Below are 17,820 nucleotides of genomic sequence, written 5' to 3'. Positions count from 1 at the left end.
CCAGCCCAGGGCCCTGTGGATCGCAGCTGTCTATAGTGCCTCCTGTAACAGCTGCATGACAGCTACAACTCTCTGGGCTACTTCCCCATGGCCTCCTCCAAACATCTTCTTTATCCTCACCACAAGACCTTCCTCCTGGTGTCTGATAATGCTTGTCCTCCTCAATCCTCCAGCAGTACACTCTCTCACTTTCAGCTTCTTGCTCCCAGCTCCTCACACACACTCCTTCTCCTCTGGCTTCTCCCTGCCTGCCTGGAGTGAGCTCCTTTTTAAACCCAGGTGCCCTGATTAGCCTGCCTTGATTGGCTGCAGGTGGTCTAATTAAAGTAGCTCTCTCTACTGCCTTCTAGAAAGATCGTAATTGGCTCCAGGTGCCTTGATTAACCTGGAGCAACCAGGGTACTAGGGATTTGTTTAGCCTGGGGCTAACATACCTGTTTCTCAGTACTTTACTGTAGCCATCTGGCCTTGCCCCATCACAATATATAGAATCATGTTAAAACTATGGTGTTTGTATTTGGGATTGGTGAAGAGTATTTTAAAAGTTGTTTGTTGCAACTGTCTTTAAATAAAATGCTGTGCAGTTTTAGAAATTGCAAACTCTGTCCAGTTCAAGGTCTCAGTTCCGATTTTGAAACCCCTAACGGATTGATTTTAGCCACCTGACACAACACTTCTCTCTTAGTGGCCCCAGCTTCCAATGACAGCAACATTCCACTGTTGCCATGACACTGACATTAATAATAGGATGCTTCTGAGTGCAGAAGAAGCAACTTTTATAGTAGATGCACCAAGATTGTGGAATTCACACTCTTAAGTGACAAGACTCTTCAAAAACATATACACAAAGGCACCAAGCACCCATGGTCTCTCACACACCAACCTGTAAACAAAGCAACCTATTTCTCCTGCAAGCTGGGAAGGGGGAAAAGAGAAATGGTTGTTATTTCTATTGTTAAATGTTTTGGAGACTCTCAGATACTAAAGTAGGGGACAATATAAAAATCTACATAAGTCTGGAAGAAAAAGCTTTCATCTGTATGTTCTTTGAAAACAGAAAATTATCATTTCTTTGGGAGAATATTTTCATGTTATTTTCTCTCTCTGCTTTATTTTTCTTTGTGAAGTAATCAAAGATTCTGATGTGTGGAATTTAATTTATGGGAAATGTCTTCTGTTTTTTATTTTTCCCTTCATCCTTAATTAATAGATCAATTTTAATAGGGTTTTTAATTGAAAAAAATCATTTCTGCATTTAAAATGATAATGTAATTGTCATTAAATACCATAGATTTTGTCATTGGTTACTCAAAATTTTATTTATTAAAATCTTTTCAGTTTATCTTCAAGTAATCCAATCTTCAGCTATGACCATGTGAAAGATTTAGTAATGTTACCTAAGCAGTTAGTCAAAACTCTGGGCCTTGCAGGTGCTCCAGCTGGAAGTAGAAATTGACCACAGAGTCCGGTATTTTTTTAAATATAATCTTGTATATTTACAAGGAATGTACAAAAGTCATGTTTCTCAGAACATAGGAGGAATAAAACTGCAGGAGACAGTTCCTTTATCTGCTGTTCCAACCTTGCCTTTCCAGCCAGCATTGTGCATTCAAAAAGCATTTTCTCTTAGCTTTATCGTGGGGCCACATTACTGTACTTCCAGGCTGCCTCAGTTTGACTTTCTCTCTCTCTCTCTGCTTCTTTCTTGCTCCTGTCCCTGTGTTGTCACTGCTGTGCTGCCCCTCTCTCTCAGAGTATGTCTACACTACCCGCCGGATCTAGACGCGATATATTGATCCCCAAACATGCTCCTGTCGACTCCAGAACTCCACCAGGGCAAGTGGCGGTAGCGGAGTCGACAGGGGGAGCCGCGGCCGTCAATCCCGCACCGTGAGGATGGGAGATAAGTCGAAATAAGATAATTCGACTTCAGCTACGCTATTCCTGTAGTTGAAGTTGCATATCTTACATCGACCCTGCCCCCTAGTGTAGACCAGGCCTCTCTCTCTCACACACACACCCCGACACACACCGTTTACCAAAACAATCCCCTTTTGAAACCTCTCAACCTGAATCATTAGAATTCTCGATTGGTCTTGGGTGTGCCTTTGACTTAGAGGCCACTATTGTTTCTTACAATTAACCTGAAATAAGGGCAACTGTTAAACTCATCAGTTTGGGGAGGAGTTGGGTGACCAGATGTCTCAGTTGTATAGGGACAGTCCTGATATTCAGGGCTTTTTCTTATATAGGAGCCTATTGTCCCCCACCCCCTGTCCTGATTTTTCATACTTGCTATCTGGTTATCCTAGGCAGGAGCTACATGACCTGTAGAGAAGATGGCTCCCCTACACACTAAACCTAATCAATTAAGGGCTCCTGGGTACCTAAACTACAACCTTCTTTCAGAAATTTACTAATTAGAAGAGAGGGACCATTTTTGTTGTGTTATTAGGGATCATGCTAGGAAAAATAGAAACACTGAGGGTATGTCTACACTGTAATTAAACCTGTGCTAACCTGTGCCAGCTGGCTCAGGGTCACGGGGCTCAGGCTAAAGGGCTGTTTATTTGCTGTGTAGATGTTTGGGTTCAGGCTGGAGCCTGGACTCTAGGGCCCTGGAGGTGGGAGGGTCCCAGGGCTTAGGCTGCAGCCTGAGCCCAAAGGTCTACACTGCAATTAAACAGCCCCTTAGCCCAAGCTCTGCAAGCCTAAGTCTGCTGACATGGGCCAGCTGTGAGTGTCTAATTGCAGTGTAGAAATACCCTAAATGACCCAAGCTTGAGTCTCCAAAGAAAGCTAATGTCAAGGAAACCCAATAGTCTCTCAGACAGGACTTTGCAGCTATGAAGTACTTTGATCTTTTATCTTAAGATACACATGAGCTCTCTAAAGATGTGGAAGAAGTCAAAGCACGTTTGACCTATTTAGAGAATAAATTACAGAAAACCGCCATAGAACTGAAGGAGGTTAAAAGGGAGAATGCTTTCTTAATGCAAAGACTAAGCAGTCTTGAGGAGACACAGGAAATCTTGAAAACAGATCACACAGGAATAATCTGTGGTTAGTAAGCATCCCTGAAGGGTTGGAAGGAAAAATCATGATTAGCTTTCTCCAGAACACATTCTCTGAGGTACTGGGATTGGATCCAGTTTGCCTCCCCTGGAGATTGAAAGAGTTTATTGAGTGGCAGGGGCCAGAAGGAGAGAGTACAATAGCCTCAGACCTCTCATTTTTCAATTGCTAAGATGTAATAACAAAGTTATGTCTACTACTAGGTAAAAAGGAACACTTATGAATGATGATTTTACATTTTCTTTGTTTCCAGACTTCTCTGTAAATTTAAGCAAGAAGAGAGCAGCATTTAATGGCATCAAAGCAGCTCTCAGAGAATCAGCTATTAAATACAGCCTCAGATATCCAGCCATTTTCATAATGAAGATGACAGATTCTATGAAATACTTCATTACTCCATTGGATGCTTGGCAAGCAGTATTGGATTTGAGACCAGATCTCACTAAGAGTAACAGCATGATCCTCTCATAAAGGAAAAGTAAATGGAGAGTATAGCCCTGAAGAAAAGGAACCTGTAATTGGGAAAACCAGGCAGAATTTGACATATTTGATATTTTAATAGTGTAATAGAGTATATTTAGTAGTGACATGCAAGATATTTATTATAGCTTGAGAATCAATATTTTCAATATATTGATAAGCCAATATAAAAATATCTACATTCACAATAATTATATTACTCTTATCTCCTTTCCTTATATGCACTTATATTTATAACTATATGTACGTTGACTGATATATTTATAATATATACATGAAGCTAATAAACTCATAATTATTTATTTGAGTATTATCTGTGACTACCTGTATCCCTTTGTATGGACACTTGTAATTTTTACGTTTCTATCCACACTTAAAAGTTTATGTATTTATAATATGTATATAGTAATAATATATTCACATTATCATTTGTCACTTCATGTTTACCTTTTTCCATTAATCTAGTGAGATAACTATTTATATAGCATGTGCATATTAACATTTATATACTATATGCTACTACTTATGCATTCATATCTCTGAAGCAATAGGTTTCATTCATTTATATACTTGGCATATTTTGGTAAATTCATATTTTGGTAAATATAGGTATATTTCTGGGAGATTCCTAATTAATTCATATGGAGGGTGTGCAAGGGTGGATGCAGGCATATGCCTTCTGGGATTTGAACATGATTGTATTAGCAGTCTGGGATGTTAAAGATAAGGTGGATGGTGTATGATTTTTGTTTGTTTTTCTTAATAGAAAAAGACACACAAAGACTTTCAATCTACTGGGCATCAATGAGCAGCTGAACAATCACTAATTTTTCATGAACGCTATTAAGTTTTGTTCCTGGTAAGAAGGGGTGCTTAATGAATCCTCCAAAAAATCAAAAGTTTGGGGCACTTAAAATCAAACTGATGTCAGATAGCTTTCCTTCAGGAGACCAATTAAAGGAATGAAGATGTAGACAGAATTAAAAAACTATAGGTAGGACATGGCTATCACTCCTCTTTCAACTCCAGAAGCAGGGGGATAGTAATACTAATCCACAAGAGCCTAACTTTTCAATTTAGTCAGTCACGGTAAAAGCCGGAGGGCAGATTAGTAATAATTGAAGACATTTTCAATACTATGAGATTAATTCTGGAGCATGTATATAATCCTAATGATGGAAATACACCCTTTCTTGCCGAAATATGTGATTTTCTTTCCAGCAGAGCTGATGTCCCAGTGTTATTAGGATGAAATTGGAATGCTGTCATGGATGATACCATAAACAAAGCACAGTGCTTTAGATAAAAATCTCAGAACTTGTTGGCACACCATCCATTATCCCCACTGAAGGATATTGGACTGTTGGATACTTGGAGACTGAAGCATCCTATGAAGCATGACTACGCATATTTCTCCACCTCATGCATCCTATTCCAGATTAGATTTCTCTATGATATCTAAGCAGGGGTGAAAATAATTTAAAGGATTTACCTGTATGCCAGAGTCCTGAGCCGGGGGTTGGGGCCTCAACCAGACTAGGCGGGACCTCAACCGGAAAAGGCATGGCCTTTGAATCCCTGGGCCCTTTAAATCGAGACTTAAAGGGCCCAGGGCCCCATCTGCAGTAGCGGCAGTCGGGAGCCCTGGGCCCTTTAAATCACTGGGGCTCTGATGGTGATTTAAAGGGCCAGGGAGAGTTGCGGGAGTCTTGCGCCCCTTAAATCACCACCGGAGCCCTGGGCTACCGCCGCTACCTCAGGGCTCCAGCAGCTGGGCTCTGGTGGCAATTTAAAGGGCCCAGGGCACCCACTACTGCTTTGGAGCCCCTGGTCCTTTAAATCGCCACCAGAGCCCCCCTGCCAGAGCCCCGAGGTAGCGGCGGTGGCCCGGGGCTCTGGCAGTCATTTAAAGGCCCGGGGCTCAAGCCACTGCCAGGAGCCCCAGGCCCTTTAAATCGTAGGCTTGAGGAAGCTGCCCCCTGCTATGGTCAGCAGTATACTGGCTCTTGCCAATACGTTGTACCAGACCGTACTGACTTACTTTCACCTCTGTATATAAGGTGCTATCTCCTGCATATCTGGAGGAGTAAGTTGGTAACTCATCATTGATCATGCTCTAATTCAGTGGTGGGCAACCTACAGCCCATGTGCCACATGCGGCCCATCAGGGTAATCTGCTGGCATGCCAACAGACAGTGTGTTTACATTTGCATGGCCACCTGCAGCTCCCAGTGGCCACAGTTCGCTGTTTCTGGCCAATGTGAGCTGTGGGAAGCAGTGTGAGCCACAGGGACGTGCTGGCTGCCACCTCCCGCAGCTCCCATTGGCCAGGATGGAGAGCCGCGGACCACTGTCTGGCAGCCCACCAGCAGATTACCCTGATAGGACACATGTGGCCCACAGGCCACAGGTTGCCCACACTGCTCTAATTTCTCTTCACATAGATTCTGGCCATAGTGCTACAAGAGCCTCAAGTCAGAAGTTAAACACATTTATTCAGAGAGACTAAATTTCTTCAAATGATTGAAACATCAATTATCAACTTACTGAAGGAAAATACAAATACTGTCTCTTCTACTATAACGTTATGGGAAGCACTGAAGGCAACCTTAAGGGGAGAATGCATAAAATTCACATCTGAAAAGAAGAAAGGCATAAATTACTTAATTCTTGGCAGAGAAGGTTGTTAAATTTGAAAGAAAAAAAACTAAAGTAAACCCCCAAAATAATGAGCTCCAGCACTCTCTCACTACCCCAAAATACAAATATAATGAATATATGTCTACCCGGAACAAATTCATGCTTAATAGAGTTAAAAAGATGCATTATGAATGGGGGGTGGGGGATAAAGCAGACATACTAGAGAGGAAATATAATATGGCTTCATCCAATAATTCTATAACTTCTTTGCTACAGGACAATGGTCTTTCTCTTCCGAATGTAATAAAAGTAACAAACAATGTAAAGATCTTTATGCTGACCTTTAAACATCATGTTGAGTTCAGCTGCAAACTACAAGACCAATACATTCCCACTACATCAAATTGATTATATGGAGGTAGATCTCTCTCCACTAGAAGATACGCAGGTAATTGGCTCACTCAACTTGGGCAAAGTGCCTGGTGCAATGGCTTTCCAGCAGAATTTTATAAGATCTTAATCAATTGGTACTGATACTGTCAGCATCCTTTAATGAAATATTTAGCAGAGGAATAATGTCACGGGACATGGGAACAATGATGATTCCCCTAATTGAAAAAAAATAGGACAGTGGTGACTCTGGCGATTACCGCCCCATCTCTCTGTTGCGCACAGATTATAAAATTCTGACAAAGATTCTCATTTCACTGCTCCATCAATCATTCAGACCAGGTGGGTTTTAGTCATGGCAAATTAGCAGCAGACAATAATTGGAAGATATTCCACTTAATCCAGGAGGCACAAACAATTGATGTTCCAGCTGCTATCCTGTCGTTAGATATTGGAAAGGTCATTGATCAAGTGGAATGGCCATGCCTACAAGTGATCCTAAGAAAATTTGGATTTGGACCTTAATTTCTGATCTGAATTGATATTATTTACAAATCACCCATTGTATCTGTTCTGACAAAAGATGTGACTGCCATCCTTTTTCAGTTAAAATGAGGAACGCCTCAGGGATGTCATCTATCACCTCTACTATTTGATATACCTATGGAACCGCTAGCAGTGTATATCAGACAGACACCTTCCACTGAAGGAATTACCATCTGGGATAAAGAGTAAAGATTAGTCTATATGTGGATGACATTCTGCTTACTCTCAAAAATCCCTTCTCTTCAATTCCATCACTACTATCTGCAATAAACCACTTCAGTGAGATATGATTTCAGATAAACTGGAACAAGTCTCAAGTGATGGCTATTTCTCATAGACCAAATCCATCTCAAACACTATCATTCTCCTTTCATTCATACATAGAGATAACCTACTTATGCCTCAGGATATGCTCTGATTTATCAAAGATAGTATCTGCAAACATGGATGTCATACTTAGAGAAATAGTGTTCACTACCAATATCTTTATTGGGAAAGGTAGAACTATTAAAATGAATGTAGGACCAAGACTGATATATATGTTAAGCTTAATTAAACTTAAATGTCCTGCTTCAACTTTCACAAGCATAAAAAGAGTTGTACAACAATTCTTAAGGAATTTGAAGACACCCCGGATATCCACAAGATTCTTAAGAAATCATGGCTAAATGTGGGGGGATTTCCTAATTTGTATTTATATCACCTGACTTTTCAATGAAGATTTTTAATAAGATGATTCTGTCCCACCAACTCTTCCCAAGCCCCATTGTGGCTTGAGAATGAATAAAAATTAGCTAACCCTTTTGGCTTTCTCTCTGCACATCCATTTTTTAAATGGTTGCCTGCGCCTTTAAGGTAAATACAATATTTATCTCCTCCTGACGCATTCTTCAGAAAATCCAGCCCTCCTTTCATGCCAATCTGGAATAATACCCAATTTAAATTTGCTAATAGCTCAAAACTCAGATCCACTTGGCTAACCAATGGCATATTAACCATAAAAGATATTACTGAATGGACTACTTTAGCCTCCATTACATATCTTTGTGGTAAATACCAGCTTTTAATAAATCAAGGTCCTTTCTACAATAAGCTTCAACTCAAAATTATAAAGGACCTGGGGAATTGTTGGCAGGCCACAAATAACATTCTACTTGAAGTACACCTTAAAAAGAATATTAGCCAAAAACATTTTGTGGGTAACACAAACAAATGGCTGAACTCCTCGATTTATCCTACTAACTATACCATAAATAAATGGGAGAAGACATTAAACATGTCCATTTCTTCTCTTAGGTGGAATAATATCTGGCACAATATATGCAAAACATCCAGTTCTCTGTTTTTGCATTTCTTTAGAACAAAATTCTAAATAGATATTATTGGACTCCTGAGTGATTGCATAAAACTGGACTCGCCCCACATAGTAAACATTGGAGATGCGATAGTTCCAGTGCAAACTTCTCTCATGCAGTCTTTGAATGTCAAAGTATATCCACTTTTTGGAAGAAAGTGTATGGTGCTCTTCCTTAGTATGGTAGGTTTTTCCCCTACATCAAGCCTCTGTGTTTTAGACATTCTAGAAGATCTACCCTGTCTGAGTAATACCAAGAAATGGATTGCGGCAGCACTTATAGTAGCCAAAAGAATCATTTTACAAAAATGGAAATCTGTTGTTCCCTATGCATTTTTTGCTTGGCTAACTGACCTAACTAACAGCAGCCTCATGGAAAAACTGACATTAACCTATAGAGGCACAAGATCCAACTATGAAGACACTTGGTCTTTCGTGAAAGCATTACAACTGAATCCAGGTACATTGGACATCTGATGTTGGGATGGGGGAAAGGAGCTTGTTTGTTTGAGGAGGTGAAGTTAGGGAATAAAAGTTTGTCTTATTTATCTATGAATATTTCATATTGTGTTATTGTTAAATCCGTACTTCGGATCCGTGTTTTTTTGGTCATTGTGTATGAATGTGTCTGTATGGATATGTTAAAACTTCTGAACAATACAATTAAAAAAACCTCATCAGTGTAAGAAGTTTTAACCCAATCTATAACAAATCACAATTAAATATATTATTCACACATTTTTTTCAGTTGCACAATTTGCTCTAACAATCCACCTTATTTATCTTGTGACAACCTTATATCAGCAACAAAAACGACAGGGCTGATAATCACAAGGTTAAGCTCCTACCTAACAGGGCTTCCAACAGCATTTGTCAAACATTAGCAGCTCATTCAGAATGCCATTTGTTCATTGTTTTGAGCAACTGAGATCATATTATAGTGGTTGCCCGTACAATGGCAGATTGATTTTAAGTTGGCCCACTTGGGGTTTTTTTAAGGCTTTTAACTTGCTCCTAATTATTATCAAGATCTATTTCAGGAGACTCACCCTGATGGGCTTTCAGACTTTGGCATCACCCACTTTTTAGATATTCCACCACCTTCTCATGAGTCAGCTGATGATCATGCTTTTGCTGCATTTGCTCAACCATTTGGAATTGCTCCCTCCTTGACATCCACCCTCAGTTCTTCACTCCCTGCTTATAAAAAACAGCTGCTCACTCTTTCACAAAGTTGTTCTTAATGATCATCAATGTTGGTCTGTTCCTTAGGCTTGGTCTATGTTTTAAAATCAGATCGACCTAGCAGTGCTGCAGCTGTACCACTGCATAGCCTTAAGATTCTTTTCCTTTTTTTTTTTCCCATCTATTTTCCTTGTAGCTTTTACAAGTGGGTTTGTTTCATTACATTTCTCTTATTTATTTTCCAAATGGGTCAACAATTTATTCGGAATTACTGTACAACAACCACAGCTCCTTAGTTTTGGATGGGAAATACTTTATGAATATAATTGTAATATTTGTATCTGCTCCATTTGTTGATTAGTGTAGTTAGTCATCATGCCAGCTAGTTTGGGACAAATCCACTTGCTAACTGTAGTCAAGCCTCATGACTTTGTTCATTGATGGTCGCATACTGCCTAGTTTTTCCGTCAGAGAGAGGCAACATGTGCATCTGATTTTCCAAACATTCAGTATAAGGAGCAAAGTATAGATTCCAAAGAGATTGTTCAAGCAACGAGAGAGCGATTTCTGTCAAATAAAACCAGGAAAATCCATTAGCTTTAATTCATGTTTGATTGAACTAACCAGGTATCCGTATTATGACATAAGGCTCAGAATTGATCTAAACTATGAAGTTGGTCAGTTCCATGGATTTTGAAGAGACTCTGTAGCAATAGCATTACCCTTGGAGATCACGGATTTCCTCCTCCTTGATGCTGCATATGAAAGTATACTAGAGATAGCTGCTGTCAGACCTGTATATCGAAGCATCCTTGATAAACTGAGGAAAGGACTTGAAGCATCCTGACTTTGGTCTCTAGGCTAGCTCAAAGTCCAGAGACTAACCAGCCTGAGATGCTACCTGTTTACAGATGATAAACACTGTTTTGAATTTTGTTTGGAATCATTTAAAATTCTGATTCTTCTGCTTTACATTTTCCAGAGAGGTTTCTCTTTAGCAATCTTAAAGATTACAGCATTTTTTTTGGCTGTGAGGTCCTTGTAATAAGCCTAAATCTCACAATGATGCATCCGATGAAGTGGGCTGCAGCCCACGAAAGCTTATGCTCAAATAAATTTGTTAGTCTCTAAAGGTGCAACAAGTACTCCTGTTCTTCTCATATTGAGGGCATTATTGCACCACCATTATTTAAGCAGGACTCCCTACTAAAAACAGATGAAGTGATATGACCCAGAGTTAGGATATCATCAAAGGTGAATATCTCTTCAGGGCTTACCAAGTGCAGCAACATTACTCTAGAGTTTAAGAGAGGAGAGAAATATACAGATTCTTGGGGCTGATAGGAAAAATCAACAACAGGACATTTTGGAAAACACTGATGGTGAATATGAAGAACTGATCACAGAAGATAGCAATTTTATTGGTGCTTGCTCTGGATATGACACAGTTCCTGCTAGAATGACAAATAGAGAGACTGAGGATGTAAAATTTAAATCTGAAATGAGCGCTCCTTAAAGGAGGACAGGTAAACAGTGCTGTTGTGTACTTGACAGCAACAACTGCTTAAGAATACTGAGGAATGGAAATGATTAGGTGCCAACATACGAAAGGATGAAGGTACATTATATTTTTGCTTTAGATTTGTAGCATTCTAAGGCACAGAATTGTTAGAAACACATTTATTACAGTCTTGAAAAATAGGGAACAGTCTCTAAGTCTATTTATTTCAGCTATTTGTAAAGGTCAAGATGCATCACACTGTCCTTTTCCTTTTAAAAGATCCCAATCAGTCTCAATCCGTTTGATTCTACGCTTTTATTTGGATTATGAGTTGACATACCTTCACAGGCAGGAAACTTATCTAAAATATAGCTGTCTTTTAGGTGAGACATAAGACTAAGCCCCCATTTTCTATCTTAAATGTTGTGAAGTGTTACTGTGTACTCTTCAATAGCTACTATATTTTCACCCCAAACATTCTTAGTTTTTTAAAATTATATAGAGCTTTGGTATCCTTCCAAGATGAAAGGTGCTAAATAAATGTGAGCTGTTATTACTATAAAAGAATTTAATTTAGCTATATTTATGTTGTTTTCCTAGTACCAATTTAGTACGGTTTTTTTAAAAATATTTTTAAAGCCTAATTATTAGAGACTATAACTTTTCTCTCATATTATCTGTCACAAAGAAGCACTTTTGTCTGGCAATATTAAACAGGTTTCTACCTTCATTAAGTCTTGCAGGCTCGTAGATAGTTTAACATTTTATTGGATAGCACCAAGGGGTATAATAAATTATACTCTCCACTGTGCAGAGCACACATCACCTTCAACCACATAAAGGGAGTAAATCAAAGAGACAAGACAAGAGACAGTAAAAGTGTAGTGCTGCGTCACTGGGACATACCTGACTGCCCATTTATGTAGTCAATTGCTTCTTTAAATATCTATAATCTAGTACAGAGGTCCTATAGATGATGAATTTGATTCACCCATGGGTTTTGCTAGCTACTGCCAGTGTAACCTAAGCTGGAAAGGTGCCCAGTAGCAGAAAATTGCCTACAACCCCGCCCCCTCCATCCACCCCACATTCCAAAGTGGTACAAACAACCAGAGAGAGAGCATGGCCAGAATACTTCTGGGATGTGCCAGTTCAGCCAAATTTTACAGCCAACATCTCCCAGCAGAACTGTTATGGTTACAGTTTAAAGCTTCTTTCCCACAGCAGAACCCAACATGGGAGGAGAGTAGCAGAAATACCATATGCCAGGGGTAAATTCCACATAGGCCTCAGCAGTCTCCACTAGTGCAGGTGAATATAATTTGCACCTGCCCACATCAGCAGGTAAGAACCAATAAATTTTTAATATAAGTTGTTCACTCAGTTTTTCACCTACATTTTTACAGACTAAGACTAGGTGATGGGGACAGTGATAAAGGGACAAATAAAGTCTCCAGATGCCAAAAGGTAAAAGAACCTAAAGTAGCATTTTTAGCAACAGTCTATTCAGCTCAATAAAGGGTCTGGTTGCAATCAACTGAGCATTCATAAACAACAGACACTTTACCAATTGTGTATTTAATCTTACTAAGATACATTTATATTTGTATGTTATTATTTGACTCTTCTAAATCTTACTAGTCAATAGAAATGCTGTGATTACATCCTCACTTGCTGTGAAAATGTAGGGTTTAGCAATCATCCCTGGCTTTGCTCCCCTGGGACTTGGGCTAGTACTCCTAGTCACATGTGCAAGAAAACCATGTGATGACCTTTTTGAAATTCATTACAAAGGAATAATTTGTGTGTGTTGAAATGTGCAAATCAAGGAGACAATAGACTGTGCCACCATTTAGCCTCCAAACATTAGCTTTGGATATGAGCTATTAGGTTTTCCTTATAATCTCCTACAGGAGAATTATGGAATGGGTAATGGTCTTCAAGACACCTCAGGAAACAAACCACCAAGTTTTTTGTTTGCTTATACTTTCTGGTTTAGTGCAGTTTTACAGGTTCCATCAGGCTCAATCAATTATTAAAAACTAATCAATATTGCCAGATATTAAAGCTGTACAAAAATTAGCATTGAAAAGACTATAAGCAATAAATTCTCAATGCTTAACTAGTCTGACCATTACTGTACAGGCATATGTGAGTGAAGAGGGTCATTCAATACACAGATAGAAGAAATCATAAGCTCAAGTAAGCTTTAAATCTCCAGTCTACCATGTTCACTTTCGACTATAGAAGCTTAACTTACACTGGTCAGAGATTTCTCCTGAAGAATCCACTCTGTGTAAAAGGAATCTCTGCTGGCATAAAGTTGGCAAATACTCAGGACATCCCTGAGAATTAGGGAGCTGTGACTGGTTTCTGAGAGCTTATCCTCTCCAGTGTACCTGGGCAGAGCTGTTGCTGCCTCTCCTGTGCCGCATGAGGCATTGAGCCAGTCATGACCGCCACTGCCTCTGGACTGAGAGGAAAGTCTGGTGTTCAAGGTCCACCCCTACCTGCTTTTCAAAAAAAGGGAAACAGCAAGCAGAACTGGAATTTTAATCTCTCCCCACATGTGACCCTAAGAGCATCCCAATGTCAGATGACCAGGAGCTCCCTGGCATGTTGCAGTGAGTTCCAGCTGTCCTGACCAATCCAGTGGACTCTAGTTCACTATTGTCATAAACTGTAGGTAAAAGGGATCATGTAAAATATCATTGGAAAACTAATAACTCATTGAAATGATGCTTCTTAAAATGTGTTTGAAAAGCCATGCATAAGCCCAGACTGACCTAGACAAAGCATTTGGATTAGTTTGCTTGACCAGCCTTCTTATCAGGCAGAGAGAGTGAAGGCACATTTATATAAAAGGTAAACAAATCCATCAAGCTAACAAAGTCATGACTCGAGTATCACCAGCAGATAAGGAACCAGCATGAAGTCTTCATCAGATTTCACGGCATCTCTTCCCAGGAGGAGGAAAAAACTTTATTTGAGAACACATTTCAGTGGCGTACTGTACTATAAAGACAGGGTGTCTGAATCTCAAATGATAAGTAATTGAATCAATTGATTGTGAACTGTATTACAATAGGGTATCAAGTAAGGTCTTTTATGAAAGCTAATGACACACTAGTCATAATGTCATTGTGAAATGTGTGTATTAACACTATATGAGAAATTATGGATACTCATTGATATTATGCTTTAAAGTCTGTGACCAATCCAAGAGAGAAAAAGGTTTTTTCCCAGAGTGGAGGGAAGGCAGTTAGCTACTTGTCTCCAATTTAATTAAGCCAGGTTTGATCAAAATAATGAAATTCCCATTTATATACGAATGGCAGAGGGGTGGGAAGTCCACAGGAAAGGAAGAACAACTTGAGGTCATCTTGAGTCTGGGGAAAAAACTGAGTTGGGAAGATATAAGGAGAAAAAAGATGCCATCCTGGCATTCATCACTGGACAGACACAAGGTGCTGGAGCTGAGAAAGATGGGCCCTTCAATCAAGGGGATTGAAGTTTCTGGGAACTGACTATCAGTGGGAAACATACTTAGGCAAAGATATTTCACCTAGGACGATAAGAGAAACTGTCATCTTGTACTTCTGTGGAAGTTCCTGACAGAGAAAGTCAGCCATGGCTGGAAAGGAGAAAGATCAGTAAGACATCTACTTTGAACCAAGGCTGCAGCTTGTTAAATCTTGGCCACTAGAAAGCATACTTTATATTTATTTGCTTGTAACCATCTTGCACCTGAACTCACTTAAAACCTCTCTTTTCTTGATAAACTTGTTTTACTTTTAAATCTATACTAAGCCAGTGCTCTGTTTGAATATAAGTGCTGTTAACTCCAATTAAGGCAACGAGTTGCTGTGCTTTCATCCCTTTAAAGGAGCAACGGACCTGATTACTCCTCTGAATGTTTCAGAAAGCGGCTGTGCATTTCAGGGCAGATGGTTTTGGGGAAATTCAGGACTGGGAGTGTTTTGGGGTCACATGGCTAGTAGTAACCACCGCTGGTGAAGACCAGAGTGTGGCTGTAGAGTTGCTGAAACAGGGCTGCTTAACCATAGACACTCCACGAATTCTTGTATGCTGGCTGGGAGCATCCATACAGAGAGCGACAGTAGCAGAGCACTTTAAGACACTCAAGGACAAGCAGTGACACAACCTCTCACTGGTCTGGATTGTACCCCAAAACTCCACTTCCATGGCAGCCACTGCATAATTGAAAGAGTAGTGAGAATATTTCCTCATCCCTGCCTTCCCTCAAGAATACCCACAAATGCATGAGGAGCAACCAGGAGCAGAAAAGAAGAAGCAGCACAAATTGAAATGCCTTAGTACTAATGTTCAAGGGCATTATCCAGTGCCAGGGAAAGGGCGTAGTGGTGAACTGACCCTCCTACACTAACCTTTACCCTAGGCCCTGCTAATGAATGCAGCATTTACCCTAGGCCCTGCTAACAATGTATTAACAGAGTCTTGCTGCTGTGTACTGCAAACAAACAAATTGTAAATCTATGTTTGGGGAGTCAGATTGCACTGGTTAGTCAAATTCCCCTACATAATGGCTTGTGTACTTAATTTCCTTCATTGCATGGGTGGCTGGTAGGATCCAGTCTCTGCTCAATGCAGCAGAGAATCACATTATAATTGTATTGTACAGTGACAATAGGATTAGTTGCCCTCATGGGATTTCTTTACTCCATTTCAACACACATAAATTCTTCCTTTGTAATGAATTTCAAAAAGGTCATCACTGGTTTTTTCATACGAGAAGATTGATCCAGTGTTTTTTGGCCGCTAGAGCACTTTAAACAAGTGTATTCTGAGCATTTTTCATTCTTAAGTTCCAGTCACTGCTCTGTCACCAAGTTCCCCTTCATTGACTTCCAAGATACAGCAGATAGTTTTGCAATGTGAGCACTAAGAGTCTGTACCTTGGCCTGCAGGCCATCCATCCACTGACTGACATGTTTCATTCAACCTTCCACAGTAGCTACTTCATTTGAAATACCTTTATTTCCAAATAATGACAAAGGGCTATACATTTCTGATTTTACTAACTAATAATGATAATGCTCTATCAAACTATTCATCTAGGTACTTAGTATCAAAGCACTTTGTGTATTCACATAGTGCCTTTCATTTAAATAAATCCCAAAGCACTGTTTACACCTTTACCAATTTTGCATACTTCATACATACATGAATCATTTTATCTCTTTAAGAGCACATGATGACACAACAACAAATACGGGCAAGAAGGTAAGTGAAACTTTAGAAATGACAGCTGAGTTCTACTAAAAAGCCCAAAGGGTTTAGGTACCTCAGTCCCGTTTAATTCCAATGGGATTTGGCCACCTAACTCCCTCTTTTGAAAATCCCAGCCAACCACTGTAATGAAACCAGAGTAGTATCTTAGAGATGCACAGAGGCAAGCATGAGCAAATTCTGGAAATAAGAGGATACTCTGACACTTCTTAGGTTTGTCTAGACAATCAGTTGATGCACAGCAAGCTAGGGAGTAAACCTACAGCACACTAGCATGACATGCTAATTGTTCATGTGGACCCTGCTACCATGCACTAAAAGTTCCCTAGTGCACACTGACCTGCTGCTGTTTGAAATGAAAGTAGATTAAAATGTACTAGGGAACTTTTAGTGCATGGTAGAACAGTCCACACAGTTAGCACACGGCAGGCTAGTGCACTATAAATTTACATCCCAACTCGCTGCAAACTAACTCTTTGTCTAGCTAAGCCCTTACTTTAACAAATGCTGATGCTTCATATCCCTGTGATGAAGAGGGATAGATCAGCTGACTAAGGCTATGTCTACACTACAGGATAAATTCGAATTAGCTTAAACCGATCTTATAAAACAGATATTATAAAGTCGATTGTGCGCGTCCACACTAGGCACATTAATTCGGTGGTGTGCGTCCATGGTCCGAGGCTAGCATCGATTTCTGGAGCAGTGCACTGTGGGTAGCTACTGTAAAATAATGAGGCCAATAATGTCAATTTCCGTCCACACTAACACTATTCCGATATAGTAATATCGATTTTAGCATTACTCCTCTCGTTTAGCAGTTTAACAGCATAGTGTAGAACAGGCCTAAGTCACAATGACGACTATGAAAAGATGTCCCAGTAACAAATGATTGGTGATTGATATAGTGTCCAACCTCTGCAATGCACCCTTAAAGGTCAATCTGTCAGTTACATCATTATAATCCTTGCTGGGTATTAAGGTCATTTGAACTAGCAATCACTTAGCTGAATAAATGAGAGAAGGCCTGTATAGCACAGGAAACTCAATTTGGGTTTAAGTTTCTATTGTGGAAAATCAACATGAGTTTTAGCAGCATCTAAACAAGTATCCAAATATTTATAAGATGAAACATAGCAAGTACCATAAATTAAATTAAATTCTTACATTTAATTAAATAATTAATTAAATATTAAATTCTCAGGTACTGTCAGCAATTAAAATCAACATAGATTTATTATTCTACTAAAATCACACACTATTTTAATTGCACTTAAAAACAGACTAGTCAGTACTTTGGTAAGATCCTATTGTAACTCATTCATAACCAATGACAGTGAAATATTTGTAGAATATAAAAAAGAATAACCAGCATAAA

General features: G+C 39.5%; 1 protein-coding gene across 1 annotated transcript in view; it reads right to left on the bottom strand.

The window, feature by feature from the left end:
• The window catches only part of OCA2 (OCA2 melanosomal transmembrane protein), a 313,569-nt gene that overhangs the window by 74,703 nt on the left and 221,046 nt on the right, over positions 1-17,820 (bottom strand). The window lies entirely within an intron of this gene.

Source organism: Chelonoidis abingdonii, chromosome 1 (genome assembly GCF_003597395.2).
Source record: "Chelonoidis abingdonii isolate Lonesome George chromosome 1, CheloAbing_2.0, whole genome shotgun sequence".
Classification (NCBI taxonomy): Eukaryota; Metazoa; Chordata; order Testudines; family Testudinidae; genus Chelonoidis; species Chelonoidis abingdonii.
This window is presented reverse-complemented; position numbering and strand designations above follow the sequence as displayed.